Source organism: Bos grunniens, chromosome X, assembly GCF_055505025.1.
Source record: "Bos grunniens cultivar Pamir isolate PY7600 chromosome X, Bosgru_T2T1.0, whole genome shotgun sequence".
NCBI lineage: Eukaryota > Metazoa > Chordata > Mammalia > Artiodactyla > Bovidae > Bos > Bos grunniens.
The window spans coordinates 118,993,510-119,007,404 of NC_141194.1; positions in this window are offsets into that span (position 1 = coordinate 118,993,510).

Below are 13,895 nucleotides of genomic sequence, written 5' to 3' on the forward strand. Positions count from 1 at the left end.
AATAAAATAAAATTAAAAAAAGAAATAAACTGAAAAAAATAAAAAAAGAAAAAAAATAGGATGAATAAAAAGCATTTGGTAAAAGTGAACAACTATTCATGATTGAAAACTCTTATCCAACTACAAAAAGAAGGTATAAGGGGCATCTCCAAAAACCCACAGCCAATGCCAAAGTTATCTCTCCCAAGAATCAGGATCAAGGCAAAAATATTTGCTCTTATAAATTCTATTCAACATTGTTTTAGAGGTGCTAATTATTTCAATAAGAAAGGCATAAAATAAATACGAACTGGAAAAAAGAAAAAAAAAAAAAAAGAATCCTCCTGCCAATGCAGGAGACACAGGTTCAATCCCTGGGTTGGGAAGATCCCCTGGAGAAGGAAATGGCAACCCACTCTGTATTCTTGCCTGGGAAATCCCATGGGCAGAGGAACCTGGCTGGGCTCACAAAACAGTGGGACATGACTGAGCCACTAAATAACAACAATAACCTTTGTGATACTTCTACTAGATTAAGTTCTTAAATTGTTTAAATTCTATAGAAATCTATTCATATTCATTGTGCAAATTCAAGTCATTATCTTGGTTCTAACTGTGAACAATTACATATTGGTGAAAAATTATTAAAATTTCTCCTTTTCAAAAAAATATTTGGAAGAGTATAATGAGTCAATCCTATCGCAAGAAAAAGAGCTGGATTAGATAATAGACAACTTTCTGCCTAATGAATGTATGATTTAACACTCAGAATAATCCAGTAAATTCCCCAGTAAACCAATTTTGAAACATAGCCAACATCTTCTTTTATTGCCAATACTACCTCCCTCATCTGGACAGAGTCTTGTTTTTTTTTTTTTTTTTTTTTTTTTAACCAGTGATATGTGCTTCATTTTATTTCCTTGTTTGTTTTTCCTGCAGTGAAGTTGGAAATGAGAGATGCAATGCATCCCAGCTGCACATGGGTGTCTGGAAGCTCATTTCTATTTAGGAGTCAAAACCACAGCAAGAAAACAAGAACTGAGAAACGAGACGAGAATATGATCATATTGTCTGCTCTATAGATATCCACGGAGAAGGCAATGGCACCCCACTCCAGTACTCTTGCCTGGAAAATCCCATGGACGGAGGAGCCTGGTAGGCTGCAGTCCATAGGGTCGCTAAATGTCGGACACGACTGAGCAACTTCACTTTCACTTTTCACTTTCATACACTGGAGTACGACATGGCAACCCACTCCAGTGTTCTTGCCTGGAGAATCCCAGGGACAGAGGAGTCTGGTAGGAGGCCGTCTATGGGGTCGCACAGAGTCGGACATAACTGAAGCAACTTAGCAGCAGCAGAAGCAGCAGCAGCATACATATCCAACATATATTAAGTCAGTCTCTCTCTCGCTCTATCTCTAAATACACGCCTTGCTAGGATATAAAATCAGCTTTTCCAAACTTGTTGAAATGCAACAATACATTTGAGAGATCTTTTGAGTTAATTCTGAAACACACATCACTTCCCCAGGAACACAGTGCGATAGTAACATGGTGATCAGCAGAATGGCTGCTAAAAACTGTCAAAATGATCTCCTCTTGCTTTTAGTCCCTGACAGATTTGACAGGTACAATTTCTTGGAGCTTCTTTCATTATTTCAGAACATAGATGGGCTGAAATGAAATCCCCAACCTGTCTGGCTGCCTGTAGCATGTTCCAAAAATATCTAACCTACCTCTAGGTTCGCAGGGAATTGAAGAGTGAAAGTTCCTTTCATACAGATGTCTTCTTACAGGTGCTGCCTTACAAACTGCACCCATCAGTGGTTGTGACCCCTTGGTGGGAATCAAGATGGTGGTAAGTCTTTTTTCTTTTTTTTTGAAGGCTTCTTTCTATGAAATAGATCTTTTAATTCTGCTCAGACTTTGCTAGAGTAAATGAGAGCCATATCTTGCCACTTACCTCATTATTTTTTTCATTACATAAGACCTCTGAGAAATAAAGCAACAGAGATGACAAGTCATCCTCCAATCTATGACATGACACTTCAATCATTCTCTGTCTCTAATTCATACCCAGGTGCTCCCATAACATGCTGTGCCTCTAACTGCATTTGCCAACATCTGACCAGTATTATAGTTCTTGCTATTATCTTATAATGTCTATATATCATAATATCAGCTCATCTGTATATTCCTAGTGTTTGGCACATAATAGATGCTGAAAAAAGTATTATTGAGTCATGTTCAATAAAGTAAAACATAGGGTCCTAATAAGTTATCTAAAGGATGCTAATACTTCTCCACACAACAGTGGTGAACTGCTACATTAATTTAAATAAAATTTTATAAATGTACCCTAAATGAAGTTTGAGGCATCCTAAGATATCTTGGGGTTGGAGGAAGTGTGAGAACTAAAAATCAATTGTAGTTGCTTTCATTTCTTCTCATTGCTCGTACCCCGCTCAAGGCTCTTGTTTTACAACTTATTGAAGGTTTCCACTCCATTATGCTTATCTAATTCCTGGGCTAACCAGTCAAATGAGGAACTAACATTAGGTTAACCTAAAAGTTAACAAGGATAAAAAATGGAAAGTAAGGTGAAAGTTTCCTGGTCTAGCTAATTTTAGCATGTGATGATTAGGATACCTAAGACCTATACCGGGTCCCCATGATTTTGAGCTGAGGCACACAAATTGTGTAACACCCATCCACTGAGCTGAATGAAAAACAAGAAATAAGCCCTTTTATTACAAGGATAAATATCAAGTGCTTCTTTATCATCTGAAAGAGTTTCATTCAGATGCAATCAAGACACTTGGACTCAAGTGTGCTGGACAGGAGTAACTAAAATCTGATTCTATTCTTCATTCTTGTGTAGTCTTATTGGCAATAGCTGAGGATAAACATGATAGCATCTAACACCTAGAAGTATCAAAATATAAGTTTTTCTTTTTTAGTTATTGTTATTTTTTTAACCAATCCAGTACAAATGGAATCTCAGCTTGTCCTTTTGTGGGGGGAAAAAAGATACTTTTTTTCAATATTTCAAGTATATTTTCTTCATGTGTCCTATCAAACACACACACACACACACACACACACACACACATACACATATCAACCACAGTATGTTTGGTGTGGTCTACCACATCATAGACTTCTTCAGTTCCTGAACTGTACTAATTCTGTGTCATCACTGGGACTGTTCTAACATCTTCCAATTTTTCTGCCTTCTCCCTTCAATTTTCAAATCACATACTAATTTCTCTGTGACCACCTCTCTAAATACCCTCTGTAACTTAGAATACTCCCCTAATCTGCACCCTTAAAGCACTTTTTGTGTTTATTATATAAATTATAGCACTTTGGGCTTACATCATATTTATATCTTAGTAAAGCTATTTTAGACTTCTCAGGTAGCTAAGTGCTAAAGAATTCACCTGCCAATGCAGGAGACACAGGTTCGATCTCTGGGTGGGGAAGATCCCCTGGAGTAGGAAACAGCAACCCAATCCAGTATTCTTGCCTGGGAAACCCCACGGACAGAGGAGCCCTGCGAGCTACAGTCCATGGACCTGCAAAAGAGTCAGACACGACTGAGCATACCCACATGCACATGCACAGCTATTTTACCAACTCCATGTCAAGTTCCAGCGAAGTGGGAACACACTTGATCACTTTTGCATTCCAGTGGCAATTAGCACCTTGTACTTCAAGTACTAGTTGTTAAATATACATGGTTGGAATAATATTAAATAGCCATGTTTTCTTTTATGAGATACCCATGGTTTTAATGGTACTAAGTTCACATTTCCCAATTGTATCAACTCCGATAAACAGATTTGATTTTCTTGACATCTTGAAGTCCTTCTGTATATCTTTGCTACCCAAGAGAGTTAGCTACTTCAGAAAATTCAGAGACTTAGCCATATGAATAGTGTCTTTACTCTAAATGTCTGTAATCCAACCAAGTCTCTTATGAATGAAGCAGACCATTTCCAAGAGGGGCATCTTCTATTAGAGTTGGCCCTCATGTTTATACTGTGTAGAATTGAATACACAGTACTTTTATGCAAGATCTATGTAAATTTTAAAGGTTAAGATGATGTGGTTGCCATAGAGAAAATGGGTGTAAAATGCTTAGAAAGGGAAATAAATGAATATTAAAAATGAAGAATAACACTGCCACTGTAATATTCTCATATCGAGCCAACAGCTGCAGAAACTCAGTGAACTCTATGTGCTATTGATAATTGACATCAGTTTTATGCCATAGATTCTATTATAATATTGTCAGCAGTGACTTTCATGGACTCATTCCCTCATGGTTTCTAAGAGTAAACTTGTAAAAGTCATGGTGACTAAGGTGAGAAAATGTTTTTTAAAAATCAAAACACTGAGGAACCACTATTGGTTTGAGATTAGCATTCTCAGACTCAACTACTAAAATGGCTCTTATTCAGCCAGAAGATTGTCCAAATTATTCAAGCCAAAAACAGATAGTAAAGCAATTATAATAACTCCAACACTTATTGACAGTTTGTGCTAACATATCATACTAGGAATACTGAACTGAGCTGATATTTTGTAAGGACTGATGGTTAAATACTTACACTAAATTATTAGTGTTTTTCATATGTTCTATTTAATTGTATTATTATTAAATTAATATGTGCTGTGCTGTGCTTAATCACTCAGTTGTGTTTGACTCTGCGACCCCATGGACTGTAAGTCCGCAAGGCTCCTATGTCCATGGGGTTTCTCCAGGTAAGAATACTGGAGTGGGTTGCCATGCCCTCCTCTAAGGGATATTCCCAACCCCGGATTGAACCCACATCTCCTGCATTGCAGGTGGATTCTTTACGATCTGAGCTACCAGGAAAGCCCAAGAATACTGGAGTGGGTAGCCTATCCCTTCTCCAGGGGAACTTTCTGACTCAGAAGTCAAACCGGGGTCTCCTTCATTGAATGCACATTCTTTACCATCTGAGCTATCAGGGAAGCCCTAAATTAATATAGGTGCTTAATTTTAAAGTCAACCCTAAATTAATATAGGTGCTTAATTTTAAAGTCAAACTATTTTAACTGAAACAGCAATCCCAGTACCCAGGCATATTCTTGCCCACCCCTGACTCCCACCATCTACAGCTAACTTCTATCACCTAATAAGTTAAAAAAAAATCTTCCAGTATATTTATCCATATTTAAAATAGTAATCATACATTTTTGAGTTTTTATAGATATAAATAAACATATTCTTTTGACTCCCTACTATGCACAGAAAGTCTATCAGTCTTTTATCACTACACTTACCCATCACCCACCCAACATTCTTTTAATCACCATCATTTGGATAAAGGTATACAACCATTTTTGGTTAGATATTCAGTTTTCATTTTATTATGACTAATATATAAATATTTTTGCACCTGTACCGCTTTGATTATATTTTTTTTCTCATACACAATTTCCTTTTTCTTCAGGGAGTTAATTCTTATATTTCTTGTGTGTTTCTTTGCTTAGTCATCAAAGTATCAGGAATGCCCCTGATACTCCTAGAGCAATGGATATAGATATAGAGATATAGATATATCCTTCTCTGTACAAACCAGTTAAATTTCTTTTCTAAGTCATTTCTCAAATGGTTATCTGTCCTCTGGCTCCAATGGACTGGGTTAATCTCTGGTACTGGCACACAGCTGTCATTATAAAATGCCTTTTTATAATCATTCTATAAATTTACTTCACCTCTTTCTTGTACTGAGTCCTATTTATTTATTATTATATTTTTTCTTAGTTTTTGCCTTCAATTTTTTGGTTAAAAGTATCTTTTAGCAACTGGTTGAGAAAGAATGAATGGGAAATAATTTTTTGAGAACTTGTACTGTCTTAAAATGTCTGTATGTTATTGTCATACCTGACTGAAAGTTTGGACGGTATGGGATTCTTGGTTGGAAACAGGATTTCACTTACAAAAATGTATAGAAGTTCTAAGCAGAGGCAGGTTAGTTGCTCATTGAGTGTGTGGGAGGATGTATGGAGGAACTAGGAAAGGATAGGAAAGAATTTGGGAAGTATAATGGCTATGTTCTCTATCTTGACTGTGATCATGGGTGTCTGTGTGTGTGTGTGTGTGGTGTGTGTATATAATGTCAAAAGTTACCAACTTGTACCTTTGAAAGATATGCAGTTTATTGCATGTCAATCATGCCTCAATAATGTTGTTAGCAATATTGCTATCCAGCCTTTCATTAAGATTGTAGAATAGAGTTCCATGGCCTGAATAGGCCTTATCATACTCCACCTCCAAGGCTCTATCAGTTAGCAAGCTTTTGTTAGTAATCACTACAGGGAACCAGAGGGGAAGTAATCAAGTTATGAACATGGTATATTACAGATTAAAAAAATAAGGCCTTTGATAGACATTTTTGTGACTTAATCTATAGATGTTATTTTTAAATGCTGATGAAGGTGGAATTCTTCAGATGTTCAGTTTTTTTTTGAGATATCTTCAGGATTTTTGGCTTGAATAATTTGCTAGAGAGCAGTGCATTTACCCATAAGTAGATGACAGGAGAAGTAGGCCTTGGTGAGAAAATGATGTGTTTGCATTTTGTGTTTAAAGGAATGATTTACAAATTATCCAGTAGGAAATTGGATGTGAAAAAGCATGACGATTTGTGTGAGATTCCTGGGGATTCATTGTGGGATCTGCCACATTCTAACTGCATATCTGTAGATTTATATAAGTATTATTAGCAAGTATAAATTTATTTACATTTAAATCGAGTTAAAAGTAACATTTATAGGGTTGAATGTGAGGATTGAAAGAAATAATGGGGTCGCTAGGAGTCGGACACGACTGAGTGACTTCACTTTCACTTTTCATTTTCATGCATTGGAGAAGGAACTAGCAACCCCCTCCAGTGTTCTTGCCTGGAGAATCCCAGGGACGGGGAGCCTGGTTGGCTGCCATCTATGGGGTCGCAGAGAGTCGGACACGACTGAAGCGACTTAGCCTCAGCAGCAGACAAGTCATTGCTGTCAAGGCAAAGTCCTAATTCCTTAACAGATCATGCTGGGCCCTTCATGGTTTGCCCCCAGCCTACATTTCGAGTCTCTTCTACTCCAACTTACTTGACCACTCCCCAGTCTGGAAGTCAGCCTCGCCACAGCCACAGTCTCTTCTCCTCACAGCTGCATTCCATATTTTCCTTTCAAACATGCTCTTTACACATGTATCTCAGATCAAGAATTGTCTTTCCTTTAAGAATTGAGTGTGAATGCAGTTGCTGCTTCTTTCTGACTCTTTTGTTATTGGCGGACGTTTGAACCTCTCTGAGCCTCTGTTTCCTCATCTATAAAATATGAATAGGAGAGGGTTGCCATTCCTTTCCCCAGAGGATGAAACATGGGTCTCCTGTACTGCAGACAGATTCTTTACCATCTGAGCCATCAAGGAAGCCCAAAACAGGAATAATAACACCTAACTCATAATAACCTGAAGGAATTATCAAGTATGGACAGATAGATACAGTTAGTTGTGTAACTCAAATGTAATCCACAGCCCTCAAAAATACTTGCATTGTATTTATATTGGAGAAAGAAAAAGCCTCTTGAAAACATAAGCATACTTTCACAATTAGCTTCTATTTTTTACTTTATGGGATGCCATTCAGCATGTGGGGATCTTAGTTACTTGACCAGAGATTGAACCCACACCCCCTGCACTGGAAATATGGAATATTAATTACTGGACCACCACAGAAATCCCCACAATTAGCTTTTGGAAACTGCAGAGCTAAATCAATCTTAATTATTGTCCTACCACTTATGAATTTGGTGACTTTTTCCAGTTATCAAATGTTTCTGAAAGTTTAAATTACCTCCTCTGTAAAACTGGGCTGTTAAATGAACCTATCATATTAGGTTGTTGTAAAGAATTAAAAAGTTATACGTGCATGTCATTACAAATGATTCAACGTCGTTCCTTTTTATGTCTATCATTCCATTGTATATGTAGAAAAATGGTATTGAGGAGCCTATTTGCAGGAATAGAAATGCAGATGTAGAGGATGGACATGTGGATGCAGCAGCAGAAGAGGAGGGTGGGATGAATTGAGAGAGTAGCATTGACGTGTTAATATGTACACTGCCATCTGTAAAACAGATAGCAAGTGGGAAGCTGCTATACAGCACACAGAGCTCAGCTCAGTGCTCTGTGATGACATAGAGTGGTGGGTGGGAGGGAGGCTCAAGAGGGAGGGGATATATGTATACATATGGCTGATTCATGTTGCTGTACAGAAGAAATTAACACAACATTGTAAAGCAATTATATTCCAATAAAAAAAGAAGAAAATAGTCATGAATGTAAAGTGCTTAGCAGTGTTCTTGGAAATTGTATAATCATTATTATGATTATTAGTTAGAAGCCAAAAAAATACGTGAGTCAGGAGTGGAGCTGCTTATGTCAAAGGATTGAATTATGACATCATAAAGCAAAATTCACAAAGTACACTGTTAACATTTAACTACTGACAGTTACTCAAGATAGAAGGAACTACATTTTTTGGTTTAATCCAAACATCTTTTCCCACAAGAAAGAAAATTTAGATGAGAATTTTTTTTGCAATTCCATATATCAGTCTATGTTAGAATAAGGATTTAATCATAGGAAACAGATCATGTGAAGGAGCTTGGGATGTAAAAGTTTGGAAAGGTGAGTTGGATCAGACAAAAGTTGCTCACCTACCCTGGCACAGAACAATCAGAGCTTACAGAGAAATCTGGATTGATCTCATGAAAGAAGCTATTATAGAAGTCTGTTCAATAATGTTGATTCTTTGTCTAAACAGCTCTACACATTCTCAGGGATGCTCTGGTGGTGGGCCTGGGTCACCTCTGCCAGCAGGACTGGTCATCTGAAAAGAGAGCTGGTAATAGCGTGGGGAGGGTAGAAAGCAAACCAAGAGCTGCCAGCACCTCTGAGTCTGTGTCTTACTGCAGCTCCACAATAGCTGTCACTTCACTTCTGCATCTCAAATCTCTCACAACTGCACTTTTGGCTAATTCTAACCTTGAGTCATATAAGGAAGGGGGTTCTGAGAAATACAGCTCCTACTGTAACAAATTTGAAAATAACAGTTCAGCACAGTTTCTAGGTTAGTATTTTCACCTGTTGTTGTTAGGATAATGGGTTATAACTTGTAATACTGATTCTATGTACATTGTCTGCCTCAATATAATCACACATACACTTTGGTGGTCTTCCTTAATAAAAGGTGTTTTTAATACTGTTATATATATAATACATATAACATTATGCTTGTGTGCTAAGACACTAGTGTCTGACTCCTTGTGACCCTATGGACTGTAGTCTTCTAGGCTCCTCTGTCCATGGGGATTCTCCAGCCAAAAATATTGGAGTGGGTTGCCGTTCCCTCCTCCAGGAGATCTTCCTCACCCAGGAATCAAACCCATATCTCTTATACCTCCTGCATTGGCAAGTAGGTTCCTTTCCACTAGAGCCACCTGGGAAGCCTCAATATTTTATATATATATATATATATATATATATATATATATATATACACACACACACATACATACATACATATATATGTATATACATATATATATAACTTAATCCTATTATATATGTAAAATTGGCCTGCTATTACCAATACCAATACTATAATAATTAACAAGTAGTATGATCAATTGTTCAACCGTCCTGGATAAAACAAGAGGTGAGACTTCCAGCACTAAATCCAGGAAAATTTCAGGCAAACTGGAATGGCTGGTCACTCTGTAACAAGGCTTAGTCAGAATTCACGTTCAATAACAAGTCTCTTTCTATGATTCCCATGTGTTCCCAGCCTTTATTTTGTTTTTGGATTATTAGACATATGGGAACTACTGTAAACTTTTCTAAACTCCATAGTGAATGGATACAGTGCCTAGAATCAGGTGAACTGTGGACTTCCATAAATTGCCCCTTTGACTACAAGCTCCAGGAAGTCAGTGACCATGTCTCATTTGTTCACTGACACATTCTAAGCATTCTGCCCAGTGCATGACACATGATAGATTGTTGAATGAATGAATTATAGAATTCTGTTCTTCACCAAAGCTTCAGTGTAAGGAGATAATAATAGGCACCAGTTCCCCCTGCCCTGTGAACACTGATTCTAAGTAAACAAAATATATACATATACTTAATATCTGCCCTAGGTATCCTTGGATATGTTTATTGTCTGTCTGTACCACAATACTAAAATCTATGAATACATAAACTCTATTTTATTTAGCTTTTTACCGTCAGCATCTAGTTCTGATCCTAAAACATAGTAGATGCTCAGTAAATATTTATGGAAAGAAGAAATGTATAAGTAAGTAAAACACCTTTTAAATATATAACTATATGATGCAAATGGTATTAAGTTCATGGAGGTAAGTCAAGGGAAACCTGGTTACACTAAGAAAGATAAAGTTTGATACTACCCAAAACAATCTATAGATACAATGCAATTCCTATCAAAATAATAATGACATTTTTCACAGAACTAGAATGAATACTCCTAAAATTCATATGGAGCCACAAAAGAACCCAGATAGCAAAAGCAATCTTCAGAAAGAAGAATGGAAATGGTGGCATCATGATCCCAGACTTCAGACTCTACTACAAAGCTACTATAGTCAAAACAGCTTGATATTGGCAAAAAAACAGACATATGGATCAATGTAACAGTATAGAGTGCCCAGAAATAAACCCACACACCTATGGTCAATTAATCTATGACAAAGGAGGCAAGAATATACAATGGAAAAAAAAAAAAGATAGTCTCTTCAACAAGTGGTTTGGGGACAAATGGACAGCTACGTGTAAAAGAATGAAATTAGAACATTCTCTAACACCATATAGAAAAATAAACTCAAATTGGATTAAAGACCTAAATGTAAGACCAAGCATTATAAAACTCTTAGAGGAATACACAGGCAGAACACTCTTTGACATAAATCACAAATTTTGTGATTTGAGGGTAAAAATCAGCAAATTTTTTTTTTTGGATCCATCTCCTAAAGTAAAGGAAATAAAAGTAAAAATTAAAGAATGTACCTAATTAAACTTAAAACGTTTTACACAGCAAAGGAAATCATTTATATAATGAAAAGACAACCTGTAGAATGGGAGAAAATACTTGTAAATCTATGACTTACAAGGAGTTATTATCCAAAATACGTAAACAGGTCATACAATTCAATATCAAAAAGCAAACAACCCAGTTTAAAAAAAAATAGGTAAAACACCTGAATAGATGTTTTTCCAAAGAAGATATACAGATGGTCAACAAGCACTTGAAAAGAAGCTCAGCATCACTAAGTATTAGCTGTGTGTGTATATATGTGTGTGTTCAGTTGTCTCCAACTCTTTGTGGCCCCATGGACTGTAGCCTGCCAGGCTCCTCTTTCCATAGAATTTCCCAGGTAAGAGTACTGGAGTGGGTTGCCATTTCCTCCTCCATGGGATCTTCCCAACCCAGGGATCAAACCCACGTCTCTTACATGTCCTGCATTGGCTGGTGGATTCTTTACATTAGTGCCACCTGGGAAGTCCAATTAGATAAATGCTATCAAAACGACAATGAGATACTACCTCACATCTGGCAGAATGGCTATCATCAAAAAGTCTACAAATAACTAATGATGGAGAGGATGTGGAGGGAAGGTAACCCTCCTATACTATTGGTGAGAATATGAATTGGTACAACCACTATGGAAAACAGTACAGAGATTCCTCAAAAAACTTAAAATAGAACTGTCATATGATCTAGTAATTCAGCTATTAGAAACACTAATTAAAAAAGATACATGCACCTAAATGTCTGTAGCAGCACTATTTCTAATAACCAAAATATGGAAGCAACCTAAGTGCTCATGAACAGAAGAATGGTTAAAGAAAATGCAGTATTTACAAATACAGTGGAATATTAGTCATAAAAAAGAATAAAATAGTGCCATTTGCATCAACATGGATAGACCTAAAGAATATTAAGCTTAGTGAAATAAGAGAAAGACAGATACGGTATGATAGGAGTTATATGTAGAATCTAAAAAATAATACAAATAAGTGTATATAGCAAAATAGAAACAGTCTTACAGTTACAGAAAACAAACTAATGGTTACCAGAGAGGAGAAGGAACATAGTAGGGGCAAGGTAGAGGTATATTATTAAGAGACACACACTACTATTTACAAAATAATTAAGCAACAGGATATAATATATCCTGCTATAATTCCCCAGCACAGAAAATTATATCCATTATCTTGTAATAGCTTTTAATGATATATATTCTATAAAATATTGAATCACAATTCTGTATATCTGAAACTAATGCAATACTGTAAATCAACTATACATTGACAAAAATTAATTAATTAATTTTAAAAATCTTAGCCATTTCCAGGGAGAATAACAAAGAAAGATTAAGTTTGTAGTTTTTAAATTGACATATTTGGCAAAACTAATACAATTATGTAAAGTTTAAAATAAAATAAAATAAATGTAAATATCTTCAAAACAAAAAATAAATTGACCTAAAGCATCTGTCAGACTTTATTTTTCTGAGCTCCAAAATCACTGTAGATGGTGACTGCAGCCATGAAATTAAAAGACGCTTACTCCTTGGAAGCAAAGTTATGACCAACCTAGATAGCATATTGAAAAGCAGAGACATTACTTTGCCAACAAAGGTCCGTCTAGTCAAGGCTATGGTTTTTCCTGTGGTCATGTATGGATGTGAGAGTTGGACTGCGAAGAAGGCTGAGCACCGAAGAATTGACGCTTTGGAACTGTGGTGTTGGAGAAGACTCTTCAGAGTCCCTTGGACTGCAAGGAGATCCAGACAGTCCATTCTGAAGGAGATCAGCCCTGGGATTTCTTTGGAAGGAATGATGCTAAAGCTGAAACTCCAGTACTTTGGCCACCTCATGTGAAGAGTTGACTCATTGGAAAAGAGTCTGATGCTGGGAGGGATTGGGGGCAGGAGGAGAAGGGGACGACAGAGGATGAGATGGCTGGATGGCATCACTGACTCGATGGACATGAGTCTGGGTGAACTCCGGGAGTTAGTGATAGGCAGGGAGGCCTGGTGTGCTGTGATTCATGGAGTCGCAAAGAGTCAGACACAACTGAGTGACTGATCTGATCTGATCTGAAAGCATCTGAGAGCTATCGTATATTTAATTGTGTAAAAGATACTATTTCCAAAGAAATAAGAGTAAGGAAATTGGAAAATCCACTCCTCCATTAAAATAATAGGAATGTGGGCATGATTGTCAAAATTAACTTTTCACAACTCTGAAAATTAACCAAGTTCTTGTAGCAATTGAAGGAGCTTTTATTCAATAAAAATGCCTGATTCTTTATAAAAACAGGGCTTTGTGACTATATATTACTTGCACTCTTCATTTCCCTCTCAGCTCTGTGGTTCCCTGAAATTCTGGAATTTGATGGCAGTGATGATTGCACAGTACTATAAATATATTAACAAACAATGCATTGTACACTTTAAATGTGTCAGTTGTATAGTATGTGAATTATATCTGTTTAAAAGTGTTATTTTAAAAAAGGAAGCACTGTTTCCCAGCATCTCTATGAATGGGAACTGGAGAGTGACAGCTAAGGATGCAAAGGATTTCTTTTAGGATGATGACAATGTTCTCGAGTTAGACTGTGGTGATGGCTGCAAAACTCTGTGCATATACTACAAACTACTGGATTACACACTTTAAAAGAGTGAATTTAATTTTATATGACTTATACCCAATAAAATTATTACAAAAATAAGTCATTTCCTACTCATACTAAATGATGAAAACTAAGGTATACTTTTGAAAGGCTACAT